A 21,200-nucleotide genomic window follows, 5' to 3' on the forward strand; every position below is an offset into this window, starting at 1 on the left:
GTTTCTGCTTCTTGGTGGACTGGAAACAACGATTAACCTTGGACCGCCCAGTCTGAAATGTGTCAGCGTGGACCACGTAAGGACTGGAGAAACCATGGTAGCAACCAGACATTGGATACCTGCTGTGTATGGGGTACTGTGTCACACACTTTACATGTGGTCGGTCTTCCCTTTCAGTTTAATATTCACAGGGACCTTGTGAGGCAGGAATCATTAACCCCTTTCTAGAAATGAGGCACCTGAGGTAAAATGACTTGCCCAAAGTCACTCCTGGGCTTCATTCTCTTACAATTCTGGCTCTTTGTTTAGTTAAAAAAAACTTTTTGGGTGTTTAAGTACAACAGGCACAGAAAAGTAGAAATATTATCAATGCATGGCTTGATGAGTTTTTAGAAACTGAATTCTATCCATGGACTAAACCCAAGAAAGAGAACATGAGCAGGACCCGCAAAACCCCCGTGATGCTCTCCTCGGGTCACTCCTTCCCTGAGGGTAACCACTATTGTGATTCAGTGTGTTCAATGACATATGAGTCATGTGTTCAATGAGGAGGTTATTTGGCTATTTTTGTACTTCATAGGAATGGGATCATTTGTGCCTATATTCTTTCACTGAAGATACATGTGTGATTCATCCATCCTGTTGCCCACAGCTGTAGATCATTCATTTGGATAGCTCTAAGTATTTCATATCGAATTATCTCCAAATCTGCGTTAGACGGGCCTGGCCATGTGCAAAGCTTCAACAGAGGCAAGTCTGTGAATCTGAAGAAACATCGCAACACTGAACAATGTGAAAGATGGGATTGGTACTGTGAACGTAAGTAGGCGAGGCATGTGTTAAAGAGGAAAAGGGTGCAGGAGAAGCTGACAGCCTTCAAGTTCAATACCTGACCGTGTCTTATTTTAGAGACTGTCTCATCAGGAGCATGCAAGCTTGCACACGTAATTACGAATTTGGAAATATTTCACAGAATTTCTTTAGAAAGACATGAACCCCAAGTAGAAAAATAGAGGGAGTTGTTTCTGTCCAAGAGTCAAAAATCCCCAACCCTGTTCATTCGTCTTATCTAACTGACTCTCTGACCTCCTTGGTCTGGACCCTACCTGTTTTCCTCCACCGGAGCTGATGTCCCCGGACATGATACGGTGGCTTGCCTAAACTTGTCAACTCTGCTGGGTGCGTCTTGCTCAGTGACCCTACAACTTATTTATTCCTTCATCTGTTTTGGGTGCTAGTGTAATTTTCAGTTTTCCAGGCAGTGCTGCCACGAACATCCTGGTATCCATGGATGCATTTCTGGACTTCCACGGTTCTGTATCTCTGTATTAAACAAGACTTGTGTGTTGGAGCTCTTAAGTGAGCAAGCTCCATGCGCGTTTTCTTTCTAACAAGCAGAAACAGAGACGTACACATTCTGGCGGGTATTACTGTTTTATTATCTCTGACAAGGGGCCGTCTTTGGAAGAAGTTGAATCTCGTGGCTAGTTACTGTCACAAGGCTCTCTTCAGTGTCAATGACACGAAGCGAAAAGAGCCCATTTTGGCAGGCATTCTCCAACATCTTAAAGAGAGTCATGAATTCTCCCCGTTCAACAGGTTAATTTAGACCGCTATTTTGGGGGCCTTTCACGGTCCACTCACTCGGCAGGCCTATCAGGATGTCGTTGTATTCAATAATCATGGTGACACCTCACATTTGCACGGCCTTATATAATTTAGGAAGTACTTTTTACGTGGGTTTCTGAAGGTCATGCGCATAGCCATGTATATTTTTATCAATATCCCCTCTGCTGCATCTTATAGACGGGAGAGCAGGCTCAGAGGTAGAGCTGTTACCCAGGTTACACAGCTGAATCAGGCCTCACATGTGGCTCTCTTGACTTGAAACATCCTTTTAAAGACATCCTGACTTTTTTTTTTTTTTTGCCTGAAACAAGATATTTATTTGGGTGCTTACAGAATCCTCCTGTAGATAAGGAGATTATATGGTGATTTATACCTTAAAGAAAAAATATGGGGCTCAAGTAGTTTTTCTCCTGCTACACAGTAACATAGGTCCTCCATCCGCTACTCGTTTAACTCTCCACAGCTATCTGTATGCCAGAACGCCCTAGAAATCTCTTTCACAGCAAGTTAAAGGGCAACTCAAACCTACAAACTGAAGTCCATTGAGTTAGGCCGGACGGGCTGATTCTCCAGTCCTGATTCCCCAGACCTATTACTTCTGGTTTCTAGTTTGGAATCTCAGTATTTGATCCAGCTTCACTCATGGTTGTGTTCGTCTCCTATGGGCTTTGTCACCTCTCCCGTATGCATCTGGGTTTGAGTCTCGCTGTTCTCTACTCTTCTGCCCTTCCAAAGGCTGGAGATGATCTGGGGTTCTTTCATGTGAAGAAATATTCGTTCTGCTTACAGATACCCTTCCTGTCTATGAAGTGGGTTGTCCTTCTGTTCGGATGAGAGCAGAATTCTGATGCTTAAAGTTTATCAGTGGGATGACCCCTTTCCATCTGATATCTGAAACACAAGATTTCTTCTTTGACCGAGAACTGAATGATCTGTATGAGGAATCAGCGAATGTTTTATATCAAGAGTCAGAGAGTGAATATTCTAGGCTTCTGGGCCATTGGTGTCTGGCAGCTACTCATCTCTGCTCTTGTCGCATAAAAGCAACCACATACAATGTGCTCATAAATGAATGTGGCTGTATGCCAATAACACTTAATTTAAAAAAACAGGCAGTGGGCCTGATTTGATCCGTGGAGCATAGTTTGCTGACCCTTGATCTACAGGACCAATTCTGGTTTAGAAGATCCTACTATTAATTTACTGCAATCTAGAATCTGCCAAAGATTAGTTTTGACATCAGATATTTGACAGTGGAGTCCGATGGCGGTGCTAATTTCTCTTCATCTAACTCTCTCTTGGAATGAATAGCATGCTGGTTTGATAAAGACTTAAAATAATTTTTCTGCAAAGATTCTGAAGGGGAGAAATGCAAAAGGTCAAGACTGTGTAAGGAGAAAGTTAAGAGGTTTGACGCCGCAATAAAGGATCTGACAATGACTTAACCATTGACTAACAAGGCTTGACCCAAAGGTTATATATTATTCATACAGTTAGACCAGAGTCAGTTCATCTCAGGATTGACTGAGTGGCTCTAAGCTTATCATCAAAGATAGAGACCCTTGGCATTTTTCTACCCTACCACCCTCACCAGGCTGGCTGCCCCGTCTTGTGTTGGTTATCTTATAGCTGCAAGATAGATGTAGTCCCTTCAAACATCGCATCCTTAAAGGTCTGTGTCCGAAGTGGGAAGGGAGGGGATCGAACAAAGAACCTTCTCCTTATATAGTTTTATTTTCTGAGAAATGGAAGCGCTTCCCAGGAGTGCCCCGCAAAGACTCTGCCTCACATTAGCCGGAATTAGATCACATTCTCATCCATAGCAGACCCCCAGCCAAGAAGAATGGAGATGGCACAATGGCTTACATAAATTAGGGTTCATCCTCAAGGACTGGGTACATTCCCCTCAATTAGTTGAGTATTGTGTGCAAGGAAGCAGGTGGTGGGGAGAGGGGAGGTTGTGGGGCTGCCTGATGGGTAGATAAGCAAGACCTCAGATCACAAAGAATGTGCAGAAGGGACTAAAACCCTATGAGAAGATGATGGCATGCGAGGCCTGCTGGGGTAATGTGAGGGTGATGCATTATCTTGAATTCAAGCTCTGGCTGAACCATGGTTTTCGGTCATAGTGGTCCTCACACATTAGTGCTCCCAAGAATCGCCAGGGCCCCTTGTTAAAATACAGTGTCCTGGGTCTCTGCCCTAGGAATTCTGATTAGATAGTGCCAGAAGGGGACCAGGAATATGTTTTTGAACAAGTGCCCCAGGAGATTTTGATGTAGGTAGTCTGCGGCTCACGCCGTGAGAAGCGATCGCTTAATGAGTTTGAAGCCTTGATGAGAGCGATCTACAAGGCAGAAACAGCCGTCATTCTGCACTTCTGCTTTGTCTTAAAAGTGAAGATACAGATGTGTAAATACCGGGGGCATGGAGCTTCCTTTGTTCTGAGAAAGAAACGGAATCTGTGACTTTTTAATGACGTGATTACCAAGCCAAGCTGCCTGTATCCGATGTACTCCTGGCATGCCTGTATAGGACTGAAAGGTTGAACATGAAATCAGGGGAATTGATGTGAACACGATTTGTAAGCTCTCTGGCACTTTATATAGACACTCTAGAACAAGGGATCTGGGTCTGCAGAAACTTGGGTTTGATCCCTAACGTTATATATTTGCACAAGAGCCTAAGCTTTTTAGCCTCCATGTCCACTTATATGAAATAGAGGAAAATATTTACCCTACATTGTATGATAGGGTGATTTTAAAAATTAAGAAAAATTATCTGTATAAAGCATTGATTATGGTACTTGGCACCTCCAAATGCTCAATAGACATAGTACCCATCACCATCTTTGTAGTAGTGGCAATGGTTGTATTTATATTTATGTATTTTTCAAGTTGTTAAAGTTGTCTTACTAATTTTCTCATTTATAGATGTGAAATGGAGTCCCAGCTATGTGAAATAACTTGCCAAATTTACCAAATTAGTTGGCTGAGTTGGGTCTTGAACTCAACTTGGTTCTTGACTCTCTAATCAAATTCTCTCATAATCCACACCCTAACTTCACAATGAACAAATGTGACCCAGTTTCCTGGCACAAGAAAGTACCTGACTCTGGGGAAAGTGGTTTTATTGCAGCTCCCCCTTTCTCTGTCCCCCTCTCCCTCCCTCCCTCCCTCCCTCCCTCTCTCTCTCTCTCACCAACCTGGCCAATACCCAGAAGGCCCACTGGAGTAATTAAAACAGGGGAGTCAAGGGGCTCATTGGTGGGACCAGGACACAAGTCGATGTGCCTCAGTCTGCTGGGAATTGACTGCAATCCATTTCTCTGAAGGCCCGTCCAAGGCTGCTACTGTAAAGCGCTGAGCGCACTGATCAGTGGGGGCCTTGAGTGCAGCAGAGGGAGAGACAAAGTGGTGGCGGCAGCCGCGGGGCAGTCTGCAGCCAGCAGGCGAGCCCAAGTCCAAGGTCAGCCTCTGGATCCTTCCTCCTCTCCCCTCTACGTGCAGCTCCCTGGCAGAAGTGTCAAAACAAGATGGGGCAGCTGGAAACACACGAGAGACATTCCTGGAAGCTCTGTGGGGGGAAGAAACAAAACTCACTTGCTTAAGATACTAAAAAAAATAATAATCTCCAATTCATCATCATAACCATAACGACAGCAGTGGTAACAATGACAGGGCACCTGGTTTTATCTTCTGCTCCCTGAACGTGAAAGTACATCTCTATACCCAGATGAAAGTCATTTAAGGGACGTTGTTTTGTAGCAAATGGAATTCATCACATTTAATAGAGTGTTAATTGATGTGGAGGAAGGAAGGCCAGTCTTTCTGGTTTTGTACATTTGTTTCTTCATTAAATAAGTAGCCAAGCGCTACAACGGTGTACCGTGGCTTGCATCGTACACATAGTAGGTGGTAACTTCATTGCTTTTTTAAATGTGCAAGGCACTGTGTTGTAAGTTGAGAATAAAAACCTAATCAATAACATATGCCTCTTGCTTTCAAGGAATTCACATTCTAAAATAGCATGTGAACAGAGCGTCTCTGTCCATTTGGGCCGCTATAATGAAATACCAGAGACCAGGTGTCTTCTCAACAGCAGAAACGTATTTATTTCTCATAGTTCTGGAGGCTGGAATCCTTTTTTTTTCTTTTTTAAAGATTTTATTTATTTATTTGACAGAGAGAGAGACAGCCAGTGAGAGAGGGAACACAGGCAAGGGGAGTGGGAGAGAAAGAAGCAGACTCCCAGCGGAGGAGCCTGATGTGGGGCTCGATCTCAGAACCTGGGATCACGCCCTGAGCTGAAGGCAGACGCTTAATGACTAAGCCACCCAGGCGCCCCTGGAGGCTGGAATTCTGACATCAGGGGACCAACAAGGCCTAGTAAGGGCCTCTTCCAGGTCACAGACTTTTCTCTTGTATCCTCACATGGTAGAAGGGGTGAGAGAGCTCTTTTCTACTATCACTAATCCACTTTAGGATGTAATTTATAAGGATCTCTTTTATAAAAAGACAAATTCCATTCATGAAGGCTCCGCCCTCATGGCTTAACCACATCCCAAATGTCTCGTCTCCTAACACAATCACAGAGTGTGTGAGGATTCCAGCAGGTGGATTTGAGGGGGACGCACATATTCCATAGCCCAGGGGATGATAGTGATAAAGATATGAACCAAGTGGTTAAGGAGCTGGAGGAAGGATGAATTCGTTCTGATAGAGTCAGGGAGTGAAAGAGAAGGCGGTAATTTGAGCTCCGATTTGAAAATTAGTTTCTTTGGGAAGAGACAACCACTGAAGGCAGAGAGAAAAACACAGAGGTTTTTCAGAGATAAGAGGTAAGAGAGGGTGCAGCAAGTTTGGCCGTCGCAAGCAGTCCCGTATGGCCTGGAATACTGGGTGCTTGAACGAAGAGTTACAAAAAAGTATGGAAAAGAGGGTTGGGACTTGGAGAAGAAAGGTCTTCATTTCATGCAAAGAAATTCACACATTTTCTTTTTCCATCCCTTAGCCAATAGGAACCACAAAATATTCTTAACAAGAGAGCGTTCAGTTCTCACCTGGACAGTGGATCCTTCTGAATAGAAGAGGAGGCCGAGAAGTGAAAGAACAGAAAGACAGAGACTGAAAGAGGGGAAGTCAATCACTCAGGTCAGCAAGCAATGGTTGATCTCAAATCTGGTATGTTTTCTAATACTTCATGTCAAGACAGCAGGTAAGGGCATGGATGTCAGAACCAGTAAATGTGGTTGAAATCCTGGCTCTGATACTTTGAGGCTGAGATGCCTGGAGCAGGTCAGTTAACCTCCATGAGTCTCAGTTTCTTCATCTATAGAATGGGGGCAAAATTCCTATCCGTTGGGGTCACAGTGAGAATTGAACATGATAATATCTATAAGGATTTCAGGAGAGTTCTTAGCATATTGTAACATTTTGATAAATGTTAGATGTCATTGTAATTAATATTAACTTCAAAAACCCTCCCCATGTTTCCTTTCTGAACCTTTCCTCTACTTCTTTTGACATATCTTTGAATACTTTTGTAACTTGGATTAATTTTAGGCATGATGATGGACTATCAGAAGAGCTATTTTGGTTTGGAGGGACTTTCCCTCACCTTTTTGAACACACCACCCAGCTGAATATCGTATATCATATGAAGAATGGTTAAGGGAGATGAGAAAACCTGGAAGGGCATGCAAACCCCCTTCATGTATTTCAAAAGCTGTCCGTTTTAAAATGGATACGACTTCTTCTTGTTTTACTTCAAAGGTAAGAGTTTGGCCAGTAAGGGGAAGTCGGGGAGAAGTTGGTTTTATTCTGATAAGAAGAATTGTAATGGCTGGGGCTGTCTGTCAATCAAATATGCTAAATTGCGTGGTAGCAACTCCCCCATCACTGAAAGGATGTGAGATTGAAAGCTGCAAAAGATATGTTAACTGGAGACTGAGTTACATGATCTTCAAAGTCCTTTTATTAAAATTATAAAATCATTTGCTCAATGAAAATAAGGTAAGCCATTTATATATGTGTTGGAGTTTCTTAATAAGATAGTTGATGTAGTGGGGTATGCATACTAAAAGCCAGGAGCCAAGTCCATCCATTCTGTCGATGTGTGTGTTTTCCAGGTCATTTTCTTTCTAGTTCACCATAGTCCAGACCATTTCCTATTGTATGACCCTAGTGAATCACACCCCCTTACTTGCTTGACCCTGGGTGCTGAACCAAAGGTCAGGAGACTCCCTTCTGCTCGGGGGTCTTCCAGTGATTTGCTGTCACTTTTGGTCAACAGGTGCCCCGGTCTCAGCCTCAGGATCTTTCTTATCTGTAAAATAAAGGCGTTGGGCTCAACAGCCAAGAGCCTCTTCTGCACCAGCACTCTGAAATCTATCATCTTAAGCAGAAAAACTCACCCTAATGACCTTCTTTGGACAGGCAGTGTCTTTCTCTAAACTCCCTGGAGGGGGCATTTGTGCGTGCTTCGTAATCTGCACATTTTTCTAAGAAATGTAATTTGTAATCATTAATAAAAACTGACGAATCTGCCATCAGTCTTCTTGGCTTTTCCTGGATTCCCAAGTTATTCTGAAAAATTAAAATGAGATGAAAATATTTGAATATTGGGGTGCTGGCTGGCTCAGTCGGTTGAGTATCCACCTCTTGGTTTTGGCTCAGGTCATGATCTCATGATCTCATGTGCCGAGGAATCGAGCCCTGCGTCAGGCTCCACACTCATCTGGGAATCTGCTGGAAGATTCTGTCCCTCTGCCCCTCACCCCACACACGTGCACTCTCCCTTCCCTTTCTCTAAAATAAATAAATCTTAAAAAAAGAAAAAGAAAATATTTGAAGGTGCCTGGGTGGCTCAGTCTGTTAAATGTCTGCCTTTGGCTCAGGTCACAATCTCGGGGTCCTGGGATTGAACCTCACATTGGGCTTCCTGTTCAGTGGGGAGCCTGCTTCTCCCTCTCCCACTCCCTCTGCTTGTGTTCTCTTGCTCTCTCTCTCTCTGTCAAATAAATTTAAAAAACTCAAAAAAAAAAAAAAAAGAAACAAAACATTTGAATATTGCCAATGTGTTCTCTGTTAAGATAAACACTTAGTAGGGTTTGTACTAAAAATAGCTACTCCCCACACATTTTTTAACAGAACTGGTTTGACCTGCCAAAGGTTGATTGGTTGGTTGGTGTTACCATTATTCCCCTTCAGACGGACAGTTACAACAATGAGGGAAATGTCAAGAAAAGAGAAAAATCTTAAAGACTGTCACAATACAAAATAAATAAATAATAAAATAAAAACTCAATCACTTCCTGGAAATGTGTAGAACAGTCATTCTGAAGTTCACGCGTGAAGCTCTGTCACTCCAGAGAGCGACTCAGCTGTGTGACTAGAGTACATTTACTAATTGTCTGACATTGGGTCTCCTCCCGCTCCCATTACAGAAAGTCCCTCTTATCTGTTGAGATCAGGATCTGTAATTGTAGGTTAATGGAAAGGCAGTGGAAGCCGAAGTGTACTGTTGTATTAAAGAGCAGTCTTACCAGCAGGGAGGGTCTAACTTGCGGTGGGCATGAGTCATATCTTTGAAGAAGGTGGAGAGCATTGGTTAATTCAGGGAATTGATGAATTCAGAAGTCAAGGCTGATCGTATTGAAACAATGGGAATATACAGAAAAGCAAAAAGGGGGATAATTCCTTAAATCCACTCAGAGACAGCATCTTGATATAAGTACTTCTAGAACTTTCTCTTCAAGTATATTTTCAATATGTAATTTATATGTATATGTAAATGCATTTTACAATGTGTAAATAATGTAACATATATGTAAACAGATCCTAGAACTCAATTGATTTATGACCCATATTTCACTTACTATGTCGTAAGTATCCATTAACAGGGATAAATATAAATTCATATCATAATTTTATTAGTAATTTTATTTTGCCATTTTAAACCCCCCAGTTATCCCCAAATGCCACCTATGACACACTATTGTTTTTCAGGTTTTCTACAATGAGCATGCCTTCATTATTTACTTAAAAGTGTGAAAAACAGTAAAACAAACCAAAAATGCAAATATGCGGCTTACGAACAGTATAATTAGACGTTAACAGTGTGGATTTTGGAAATAAACGGACCTGGCTTTCAAATTTCAGATCTGTCCCTACAAACTGTGTGACTTTGGGCAAGTTGTGTAACCTCTCTGAGTCTCAATTACCCCATTTAAAAATGGGAAAATTAAACAGATCATATTGGGTTGTTAACCAGGATTCAAGAAATCGACATCTGTGTAGTGCCTTGCATAGATTTGGCACAGAATAAATAGCTGGCAAAGGATAACTGTCACCATCATCATCATCATCATCATTAATGCTTTTGAAAAAAGCATTTTGAAAAAAATGTATGTCCAAGGAAAAAAAAGGAAAAAAGAAAAAGACAAAAAAATTCACTTTGTCTTTGGAAGTTCCCCATTTTGATACCCAAGAATGTTTCTTCATTTTGGATTTTGTATGTAGGGATGTCACATTTCATTTAGAGAATATTATCCTTCCCAATTACAAATAGCTATGGCACTTTGAGTCCAAAGTTGATTAAGAACTATTCAGAACGGGGCGCCTGGGTGGCTCGGTTGGCTAAGCATCTGCCTTCAGCCCAGGTCATGATTCCAGGGTCCTGGGATCGAGTCCCGCAATGGGCTTCCTGCTCTGCAGGGAGTCTGCTTCTCCTTCTCTCTCTCTCTTCCCCTCCCCCCTGCTCATGCTCTCTCTCAAATAAATAAATAAAAATCTTAAAAAAAAAAAAGAACTATTTAGGATGATTTATAACACTAATGCAAATTTAAATAGCTGGTTACACGATTTTACTAACGGACCTATAGGGAAAATATCCTTGCCTCATATTTTATCTCATTTTTATTGTTACCCCTATATTTTAACGATTTTATTGAACTATTATTCACATCCTACACAATTCACCCAATTTAAGTACAAAATCCAAAGGTTTTTAGGATATTCATCAAATTGTGCCACCAGCATCACAATCAATTTTAGAACATTATCATTACCCCCCCCAAGGAAACCCCATATCCATTAGCAATCAGTCTCCATTCACCCCTGCCCCCAACCTTTTGAGGGACTGCCAGACTGTTTCTCCATGTGGTTGTACCAACAGTAGAGGGTGAGGATTCTAGCAATCCATGTTCTTGTCAACGTTTGTTATTATCTGTCTTTTTTTATTATCGTCATCCTAGGGTGTGTATGGAGGTATCTCAGTGTGGTTTTGATACACATTTATTTAAGGGCTAATTTATTTAAGGGCTGAGCGTCTTTTCTTATGCTTATTCGCCATTCATATGTCTTCTTTGGAGAAATGTCTATTCAGATTCTTTGCCCATTTTTAATTGGGTTGTCTTTTTAGTATTGAGTTCTACGAGTTCTTAATATGTTGTGGATACACATCTCTTAGCAAATATATTATTAGCAAATATTTTATCCATTCTTTGGGTTTCTTTTCACATTCTCCACAGTGTCCTTTGGAGCATAAAAGGGTTTTTTTGTTTGTTTGTTTGTTTTCTGTTTGTTTGGGTTTTTTTTTTTTTTTGATGAAGTTCACCATATCTACTTGTTCTTCGGCCACTTATGCTTTTGATGTCATATCTGAGAAACCATTGCCTAACCCAAGGTCACAAAGATTTGCTCCTATATTTCCCTCCCAAAGCTCTATACTTTTAGCTTACACATTGAGGCCCATGCTACACTTTGGATGAAGTTTATGTGTGCTGTAGGGAAGAGCCCAACATTATTCCTTTCAATGTGAATATTCAGTTGTCCCAGCACCATTTGTTGAAAAAAACCTCTTTTCCCCTGAATGAATTGCTTTAGCATTTTGGTTGAAAATATATTGACCATAAATGTGAGGGTTCTGCGTTTTTTTTTTTTTTTTTAAGATCTATTTATTTATTTTAGAGATGTGAGGAAGGCCAAAGGGAGAGAGATTCTCTTAAGCCGACTGTGCACTGACTATGGCCCTTGTCATGGGCTTGATGCAGGGCTTGATTCCACGACCCTGTGATCATGACCCTGAACTCATGATGACCTAAGCTGAAACCAAGACTCAGATGCTTAACCGACTCTACCACCCGAGTGCCCCGATTCTGGACTTTCAATTCTATTCTATTTCTCTATATTTATATCCCTCACCAGTTCCATACTATCCTGATTACTGTTTTCTTATGCTTTAAGTTTTGAAACCAATAATTGTGAATTCTCCAGAACCCTATGCCCCCCTTAAAATTTGTTCTAGCTATGCTAAGTCCCTTGCATTTTCATATGAATTTTAGGATCTGTTTGTCAATTTTGCAAAAAAGCCAAATGGATTTTTATAAGGATTGTCTTAAATGCATAAGTAAATCTTAGCAATACTAAGTTTCCTGATGCATGAACATGATACGTCTTTTCATCTCTTTGTATTTTATTTAAATTTTGTTAAATGTATTCATGTTTTATTTTCAGTGCTCTCATAAATGGCACTGTTTTCTTAATTTCATTTCTAGATTGCTCATTGCCAGTGTATAGAAACAGAACTGACTTTTTGCCTATTGATCTCATGTCCTGTAAACTTGGTGGAGTCCATTATTAGCTCTCATAGTTTCTGTACATTCCTTAGGCTTTTCTACATAGGAAATCATGCCATCTGCGAACAGAGAGAGTTTCCTTCTCTTTCTCCAGTAAGAATGACTTTTATATTGTTTCCTTGCCTAAATGCCCCAGATAGAACTTCCAGTACAATACTGAAAAGAAATGCTGAGAACAGACATATTTGTCTTGTTCCTGATCTTAGAGAGAAAGCTTTCAGTCTTTCAACATTAAGCGTGCTATTAGTTGTGGGTTTTTATAGGTGTCCTTTATCAGAGTGATGAATAATTTTAGTTTGTTGAGTGCTTTTATCATAAAAGAATGTTGAATTTTTGTCAAAAGCTTTTTCTGTGTCTGTTAAAATTATCATGTGGTTTCTGTCCTTTATTCTATTAATATGATAGATTACATCGGTTGATTTTCACATATTGAATCAATCCTGCATTCCTGGGACAAATCCTACTTGGTCATAGTATGAAATTATTTTTATATTTTGTTGGACTCAGTTTGCTAATGATTTTTAAAGGATTTTTGTATCTATATTCATAAGAGATCTTGTTGTTTAGTTTTTCTTTTGCTTGTGATGTGTCTGTCTGATTTTAGTGTCGGAATAATATTGGCCTTATAGAATGTGTTGGGAAGTATTTCCTTTCCTTATGTTTTTTGGGAAGATTTTGTAGAGGACGATGTCAATTCTTTTTTAAGATTTTGATAAAATTGCTGAGCGAATCAGGTCCTATGCTTTTCTTTGTGGGATTTTGAAATTACTATTACTAATGGAACTCTTCACTTGTTATTCAAATTTTCCATTTCTTCTTGAGTCAGTTTTGGTAGCTTATGTCTTTCTAAACATTTTTTCATTTATTCTGGATTATTTAATTTGTGGCATACAGTTATCCATAGTGTTCTCTTATAATCTATTTTATTTCTGTAAGGTCAGTAGTAAGTAATGCCCCTTCTTTCATTCCTGATTTTAGTAATTTGAATCTTCTCTCTTTTTTCTTGGCCTGTCTAACCAAAGATTTGTCAATTTTGTTGATCTTTTCAAAGAATACAGTGTTGGTTTTGTTCGTTTGCTCTACTTTCTTTTTTTATTTTTTTTATTTTATTTTTTTTTTAAAGATTTCATTTATTCATTCGGCAGAGATAGAGACAGCCAGCGAGAGAGGGAACACAAGCAGGGGGAGTGGGAGAGGAAGAAGCAGGCTCATAGCGGAGGAGCCTGATGTGGGGCTCGATCCCATAACACCGGGATCACGCCCTGAGCCGAAGGCAGACGCTCAACCGCCATGCCACCCAGGCGCCCCTACTTTCTTTTTTTAAATGTCATTTTTTCCTTCTCTAATCTTTATTATTTCCTTCCTTGTGCTTACATGGGGTTTAGTTTTCTCTTCTTTTTCCAGTGTCCTAAGGTACAAAGTTATTTCTTGTTCCTACAGTTTGAGGGAGTGGAGGCTCAGAGATAAAAATAGTCATAATAGCAACTGCCCCTATTTATTGGGAGTCTACTGGCTTAGACATTTGCATACATTATTGCTAGACTTCATAACAAATCTGCAAGTCAGGCATCCTTATTGCCATTTTACAAATAAGGAAACTGGGGTTCAGAGGAGCAAATTGAGTTGTCCAACACTACGTAGCAGAGCCAGTAATTATATCTGATTCTGTATGGCTCAAATTGGCTCTGTCTCTGCCTCACACAGAGAAAGAACAGGGAAAGAGCATGAAATTGGGAGTCATCACTCGCAAGTTCATTTGCTCTAAATGCACCAACATGAATGCTAGCTATCTGAAACTCAGTTTCCCTAATTCTTTGCAGAGTCAGTGCCCTCTCATCTTTGGGTTTTAGCTTCTTTATCACTTCTTCTGAGTTTCTCTGATCACTCTTCTTAAAAGAAGTTCATCTCATTGTCCTATGTCTCAGAATTCTGTTTGTTTCTTCTTTTCTCAATTAGTATATTTGTCAGTTTATGTGTTTATGTATGAGTCTTGTTTTCCTATCTTGCTTCTGTTCTTTTTTCCCCACGAAAATGCAAATTCCATGAGGTCATAAGATGTGCCTGTCTCATTTACAGTTTTTCTCAGCTTCCATTATAGATCCTGGTTCATAAAACGAGTTCAATAAATATTTGTTAATTGAATGAATTGATGGGAGAAGAGGTACCTAAAGTTTGCTCAGATACAAAGTTACAGAATCCTCTTGCAGTTGTTTTCCAGTAGTAAAAATTCATTCAAAGAAACTGAAAAAAAAAAAAAAAAGGAAAGAAAGGGGGAGATTTTCATGGAACTCAACTTCCGGGTCTCATAGGAACTAGAACATAATCAGGTATTTCCCTCTGCCCCCTTGGGCTACATGGTCTTCTGTGTCTGCTTCTGTCTACCGTGTGCTCTTCTAGTCTCCTGTCTAAGGACCTGCTTCTTCAGATTAACTACAGTCCATTGTTGCTACTCCAAAATGGTGGTTTTAGCCCTGGAGATAATTGGCACTTACAGCTCCAGTGCCTCAGTTAACGGAGTCCCTTTTTCAGCTAGTGATTTCAAATTCCAGAGAAAAGAAGTCTGATTGGCCCAGTGAGTCAGTGGTGCTTCTCTGGGCCAGACCGACAGGTCGGGGATATACAGTGCATAGGGAGACCTTTTCTTGGTTTTTGGGTTATAAATGGCTGGGCTTGAGATGACTGGCAGATCTATTACAAATTTTAAATTAAGTGTTTAAAATTTAAAATTTGCATTTATATTTTCTTTTTTTTTTTTTTTTAAGATTTTTTATGTTTATTCGACAGAGATAGAGACAGCCAGCGAGAGAAGGAACACAAGCAGGGGGAGTGGGAGAGGAAGAAGCAGGCTCACACCAGAAGAGCCTGATGTGGGGCTCGATCCCATAACGCCAGGATCACGCCCTGAGCCGAAGGCAGACGCTTAACCGCTGTGCCACCCAGGCACCCTGCGTTTATATTTTCTATGTGAATACCCACTTCACCTGGATAGTAAGTGAGACTGAAACCAGGTCTTCTTGCTTCCAGTATATACAGTTATTTTGTACAGAGATGGCATTCAGGATACCCTGTCCTGGGCCCACAGAGTAGAATCCTTCTTGTAAAGTCCCTTTTGTTTCAAGGGCTGGGAATCTGGCTACCATCCATTGATGGGGTGTTCAACTTAAAGGAGGTCTCTTGCCTCCTGCTGCTTAGGAAATTGCAGTATTGGATTTTTAAATAAACCATTGGCCAGAATATCTAAGAGCCTTTCTTGCAGACCTTGACAGGTTTATTTTTTTTTAAATTAAAAATCCTGGCCTGGGGCAAAATGAAAAAGTCTTCAGATTTGCAATCAGTGCTTGTGTTTCATATTTGAAATGCATGCTGGAGACGGGAGTTTGGTGTGACCTGATGTTCAGGCTCCGTTCAGCGGATTGCTGACTTCTGTGAATTTAGGTGATCTTGATGGAAACTGCCCTTGATCATTACAAGTGGCCAAGAAAGACACCCAACCACCCCAGTGCAGGAAGGTCGTTTTCCTTCTTCTTTTTCCCCATAGTCTGACAGCGAACAATCAGTCAAAATACCCTATGTGATTGGGAAAAAAATTGGCACAGGAAAGATCCATAACTATATAAGGCCTTCTTGTCACTAACTGATCTGAATCAGAAAAGATTACGAATGTGTTCCCATGCACACTCTTATCGATATGAGCAGGAGCACTAAGAAATGTCAACACCAAGGCAGCGTCTTCAGAAAATGCATGATGAATTAGGGGTCCAGTGGATATTTTCAAATACAATAAATTATTAGAAAAAGGCTGTTAGTCCCATTAAAATAGCAGGCACATACAATGGCGCCATGTTGGGATTTTTCACAAAAATATTTGGATTTCATACACATACCTTGTAAGCTGTCGAGAAGGCAATGCCTCAGGGCTTGAGCTAACAAATGATTATCTTTCACTGTAAGAGAGTAAATAAAACCTAATTCACGTATTTACTTTGTTTACTTGTTTATTAATGCCCCTCTGGTTCCACAAGGATTGACGTAGGATTCTAAACAGTATTTTTTAATTTCGCTGGTAGAAATTTGTTTTTTTTTTTTTTTTTTTTTTTTTTTTTTTTTACATCTAGTCTTAAGTCAAAATGCTAAAGCAGGGTGGAGATCTTGGAGGACCCTTGTCCACACACACCCTCATCCCAAACGTCACTATTGTATACATTTGAGAAGTGAGACTCAGAGTAAAGCAACTGACCTGAATCCTCCCAATTAGTAAAAAACAGACTTAATGTATGAACTCTAGTCCTCTGACCCCATATGTAGCCCTCTTTTCATTATCTCTGTTACTTCTGATTCGAATTCACCCCAAGTCAATACAAATCAAGGGTCTGCTCAGGGCCAGGCCCTGGGCTGGAACTGGGCTCAAACAGATAAATGAAACATGGCTCTGGCTGTCCAGGAGGTCATGGTCTAGTGAAGAAACAAACAGAGAAATACTCATGACCTCACTGGAGCAGTAGCGATGGGAGAAATTGAAAGAGTTATCAAAGAATTACTTCCCTGAAAGCTGCTGATCCCACAGTTTGTTTTTATGTGTGTATGTTTTTTTTTTTTTTTTACCCCCCAGGTAATTTCTACCAAACTTTCAAGAAACAGATAATTCTCATACTTTACAAACTGCTCCAAGAGCAGAGAAGAAGTTGAACATCTATTTCATTCATGGTTGGAAGCCAGCAAAACTTGTCAAAAACCCAGGATTCACAGTCCTGAGGAAAAGCAGACTTCGGAGTCCTGTTTCTACCATATGACCCAACCCCAGCCTAGCCAGTGCTGCATGAACCAGGTGTGGACCCTTGAACCAACATTGGCTCGCCTACAGACTGGCCAGCAACCAGAGTTTCTTTCTTGAGCTGCTGGACCTCGAGTCAGGGAGAAGATATGGGTTTGTGTTGGGTGTTAGCTCTAAGAGGACAGGTTTAGCAGCATGTGACAGCAGAGAAAGTTTTCTTTTTCTTTTTCTCTTTCTTTCTTCTTCTTCTTTTGTTTTAGATCTGTTATATGTTCTATTCTTTTTTTTTTTTTTTTAAATTATGTTATGTTACCATGAGCAACTATGGACCCTGGGAAACAATCTGAGGGTTTCAGAGGGGAGTGGGTGGGGGGATGGGGTGGCCCGTGATAGGTGTTAAGGAGGGCACGTGTTGTAATGAGCACTGGGTGTTCTATGCAGAGAAAGTTTTCTAAGAGAAAATAGACATGAGGAGAGATTTGAGGCTCAAGAAGTGAAGAAGAAACAAACTATCAGCTCCTAAGGGACGGAGAGAGCGGTTTTGGTGGCTAGTAAGCTCCCTAGCTCCAGTTCCCATGAGACCAGACTGTATCAGGCTCCAGTTTCCATGGCATCTGGTTGTGTCCTTTCCATAACAGCTCCTTCACCACCCCCACCAGACGCATTCCCCTTCTCCCTGCGCTACGTCATGTAGGTTTCTAGTCTCTACAATAAAGATAGTTTTGCTAGAATAATAATGGCTTAACATGAAGAGACAAAATTATCATTATTTGCAAAAGATGTCTTCTGATACGTAGAACACTCCAGAGAACTGACTGAAAAACTATTAAAATTAATGAGAAATCTCAGCAAAGAGACTGGTTATAGGGTAAATACTCTAAAATAATAGTGTTCTTACTGGCAATGACTAGCTGGGCGATATGATTTTAAAATGTCATATTCACAGTGACCACAGAAAACATAAAATGCCTATGAGTAGTTTTAACAAGAAATATGTAAGGTGTGTATGAAGATAACCACAAAACTTTACAATGAGATGGAAAATATACTTGACTGAATAGCAAGATAAACAGCATTCTGGGGCAGAAGGTTCAGTAACGTAAACAGATCTGTTTTTTCTAAGTTAACTTACAGGTTTATCATATTTTCCAATCAAAATCTTGACAACGTTTTTGGAAACTTCCCAAGATGATTCTAAAATTTTATCCACAATAATAATACATAAAAGTAGCTCAGTCGTTTTTGAAAAATAAGACTTATTAGAAATCTTATCCAGCAAAGATCATAAAAACATTATGTTTCTGGTATAATAATAGAAATGTTGATGAACAAAAGAGGTATTGGAAATAAGCCTGAATTTACACGCACCACACACAGAAATTTAAGAGATCATTAAAATGGCCTCACAAATTTGTGGGGGAAATTTTTTTTTTTAAGATTTTATTTATTTATTTGACAGAGAGAGACAGCCAGCGAGAGAGGGAACACAAGCAGGGGGAGTGGGAGAGGGAGAAGCAGGCTCCTAGCGGAGGAGCCTGATATGGGGCTCGATCCCAGAACGCCGGGATCACGCCCTGAGCCGAAGGCAGACGCTTAACGACTGTGCCACCCAGGCGCCCCGGAAATATTATTTTTAATACATGGTCATGATCCCCTTTTATAAGGGGTTAAAAGTCTTGGAGTTCAAGGAAGCATTCACCCACACTGTTGCATTCAATGAATTATAAATTTACAAAAGAATTAAGTTAAATGCTTTTACATTTTTAAAAGCAAAATGTAACTAATATTGGTAAATGATGAGACTGAGGAATGGGGAAAGAAGATACTTTAATTTAAAAGGAAGAAAAATTACCTACAAAAAGAAAAATTAGATGTTACTATGTAAAAATATAAAATAATCTGTGCTTAAACAAAAAAGACAATATTGAAATACTAGGGGGGAAACTGAAAAAAGAAACTTAAAAAAATGTAACAGAATAAATATCATCTTTAAGATACAAAGGAAATTGATACAAAACATTCAGATTCCACCTGATAACTGGCCATAAAATGTCATAAAGAGGAAATTCATATAAGAGAGGATGAATATGACAAATTAACCTATGTTTTATGAAGGCAACCTCATTAGCAATTAAATAAATGCAAATTAAAACAATGAGCTCTTATCCCTACCTCTCATATTAGCAAAACTGGGAAACAAAATTCTCCAAACAGGGACCTTTGAGATAAGCACTCTTCTCTGTGGCTGGGAATATAAATTTGTATCTTTTGTGAAAGCAATTTAACTATTGTATCTAGAGCCAAATATATTCAAATTTAAAAAATCTGTATTCCCATTTAAGATCCAAAGAAAATAATTTGCTAAGCAGACAAAAAATACACAAAGATATACATTGCTGAAATTTGTGCGTGCACATTTAAATAACAGCATAATTAGAAGCAAAAATACACTCAAAAAGAAAAAAAATATTAAAATTGTGGTACATCCATATAATGGAAATTGAGAAGGATTTTTAATTTAAAATTGTCTTTATCAAGACCATATTTTCAAAAGAGGAATACTTCCTTCATATAAGTTATGATCCCAACCAAGTTAACACGCACCAGAAACACTTTGAACACTGAAACATCATCAGTGATTTCACCTGGGAGACAGAATTATGAAGGATCTTCAAAATTCCAAAGCTCCTTTTCTATACTTTTAAAAATATTTGCATAAAAAGAGTATATACTGCTTTCATAATCAGGAGCAGGAAACGGAGAGAAAAACAGGAAAAAATCATCTCACTCTAATGAAATAAATACTTTGATAAAGGTCATTCCTTTGAGAGCACCGAGTCTGTCTAAAGGAGTCAAGGAAGAAACAGTTCAATTGGATCTTGCAGAAGCGGACGCTGGGAGAAGAGTGTGGAAGGGCATTCTGGGCAGGGCCAACTCCAGGAAGAGAAATACAGATTTAAAGTAAGAGAGGCAAAGATGGAAATTATCCTCTGATTGTGGAAGAAAAACATAAAAAAAAAAAAAAACAACAAACAAACCATGGTACTTTATGCTAAAGGAGAAATGAGTATGTAAGCAGTAAGCCGTGAGATGTGGAGGCAGATTTGGGGTATGGGAGAAAGAGCAAAACAGAACTCAAAGAAAACAACACTGAGTCCTCTTCCAGCCTTCCAAGCCGTTCATCCGTTTAACCCCATCCAGGTATTGATACTGCATTCATCTTATTTGACCCTTTCTCTAACTCTGCTGTATTTCTCACTCTCCACTAGCCATTTCAAAACAGGGATGGAAAGAGAAGCATGGCCTACTCAACTCTGTAAACTCTGGGGCCATTGTTTTTCTCAGCAGGATGTCCAATCAGTAAGCTTAGGGTGATCTCCGAATGTTTGGCTCTTGGCTTTTCTGGAACCTTCACATCTGAGAAGGGAAGGCAATTCTACATGGAAGGTAACTGAGTACCTTGTCCGCCAAGTAGATGCTGGCTTAATTCATTAGCAGTCAGGTACCGAACCTCTCCCTTCTACAAGACATTGTACTAGATTGATGCAGAATATGGGGATGGACGGCTACCAAAGAATCCACCTCATTAAATTTATAAGCTAAACTACTGGGTCTTCCACTTGGCTGCCATTGCAATCACCAGGGAAGCTTAAGCAACTCTGATGCTCAGATCACATCCCCAGAGATTCTGATTTAATTGGTCCGGGGTGCAGTCTGGGCATCAGGAATTTTAAAAGCTCCCTCGGTGATTGTAACGGGCAGCCACGTTTGGAGACTACCGTTGAAAGGGAGTGGAAGACAAAATGCCTAACCATTTAACAGCCCTGATCACAGCACCTTCCTTGATCAAATCCTTACTGGCTTCTCTATCGCATATGGAAATAAGCTCGTACTCTTAGCTGGCATTCAAGGCCTTATGCAATCTGGTATCTATGGAAACTTATTCTCCCGAAGCTCTCCCAAGAGGAGGTCTATTGCCTGAGCGTCCCTTTAGTCTGCTGACTCTGCTCCAGAAGCACAAAATAGGCAGACCTCTGCCAAGTCTCACTGATCACTGCTGGCTACCTGGAAAAGTGTGTCTAGAAAGATCCTGAGACCATTACAGAGCTCAGTAGGAAAAGGCACCATGATCTACTAGTAATGTCTGCCATGGGCAGGGAA

Source organism: Ursus arctos, unplaced genomic scaffold (assembly GCF_023065955.2).
Source record: "Ursus arctos isolate Adak ecotype North America unplaced genomic scaffold, UrsArc2.0 scaffold_18, whole genome shotgun sequence".
Taxonomy (NCBI): Eukaryota; Metazoa; Chordata; class Mammalia; order Carnivora; family Ursidae; genus Ursus; species Ursus arctos.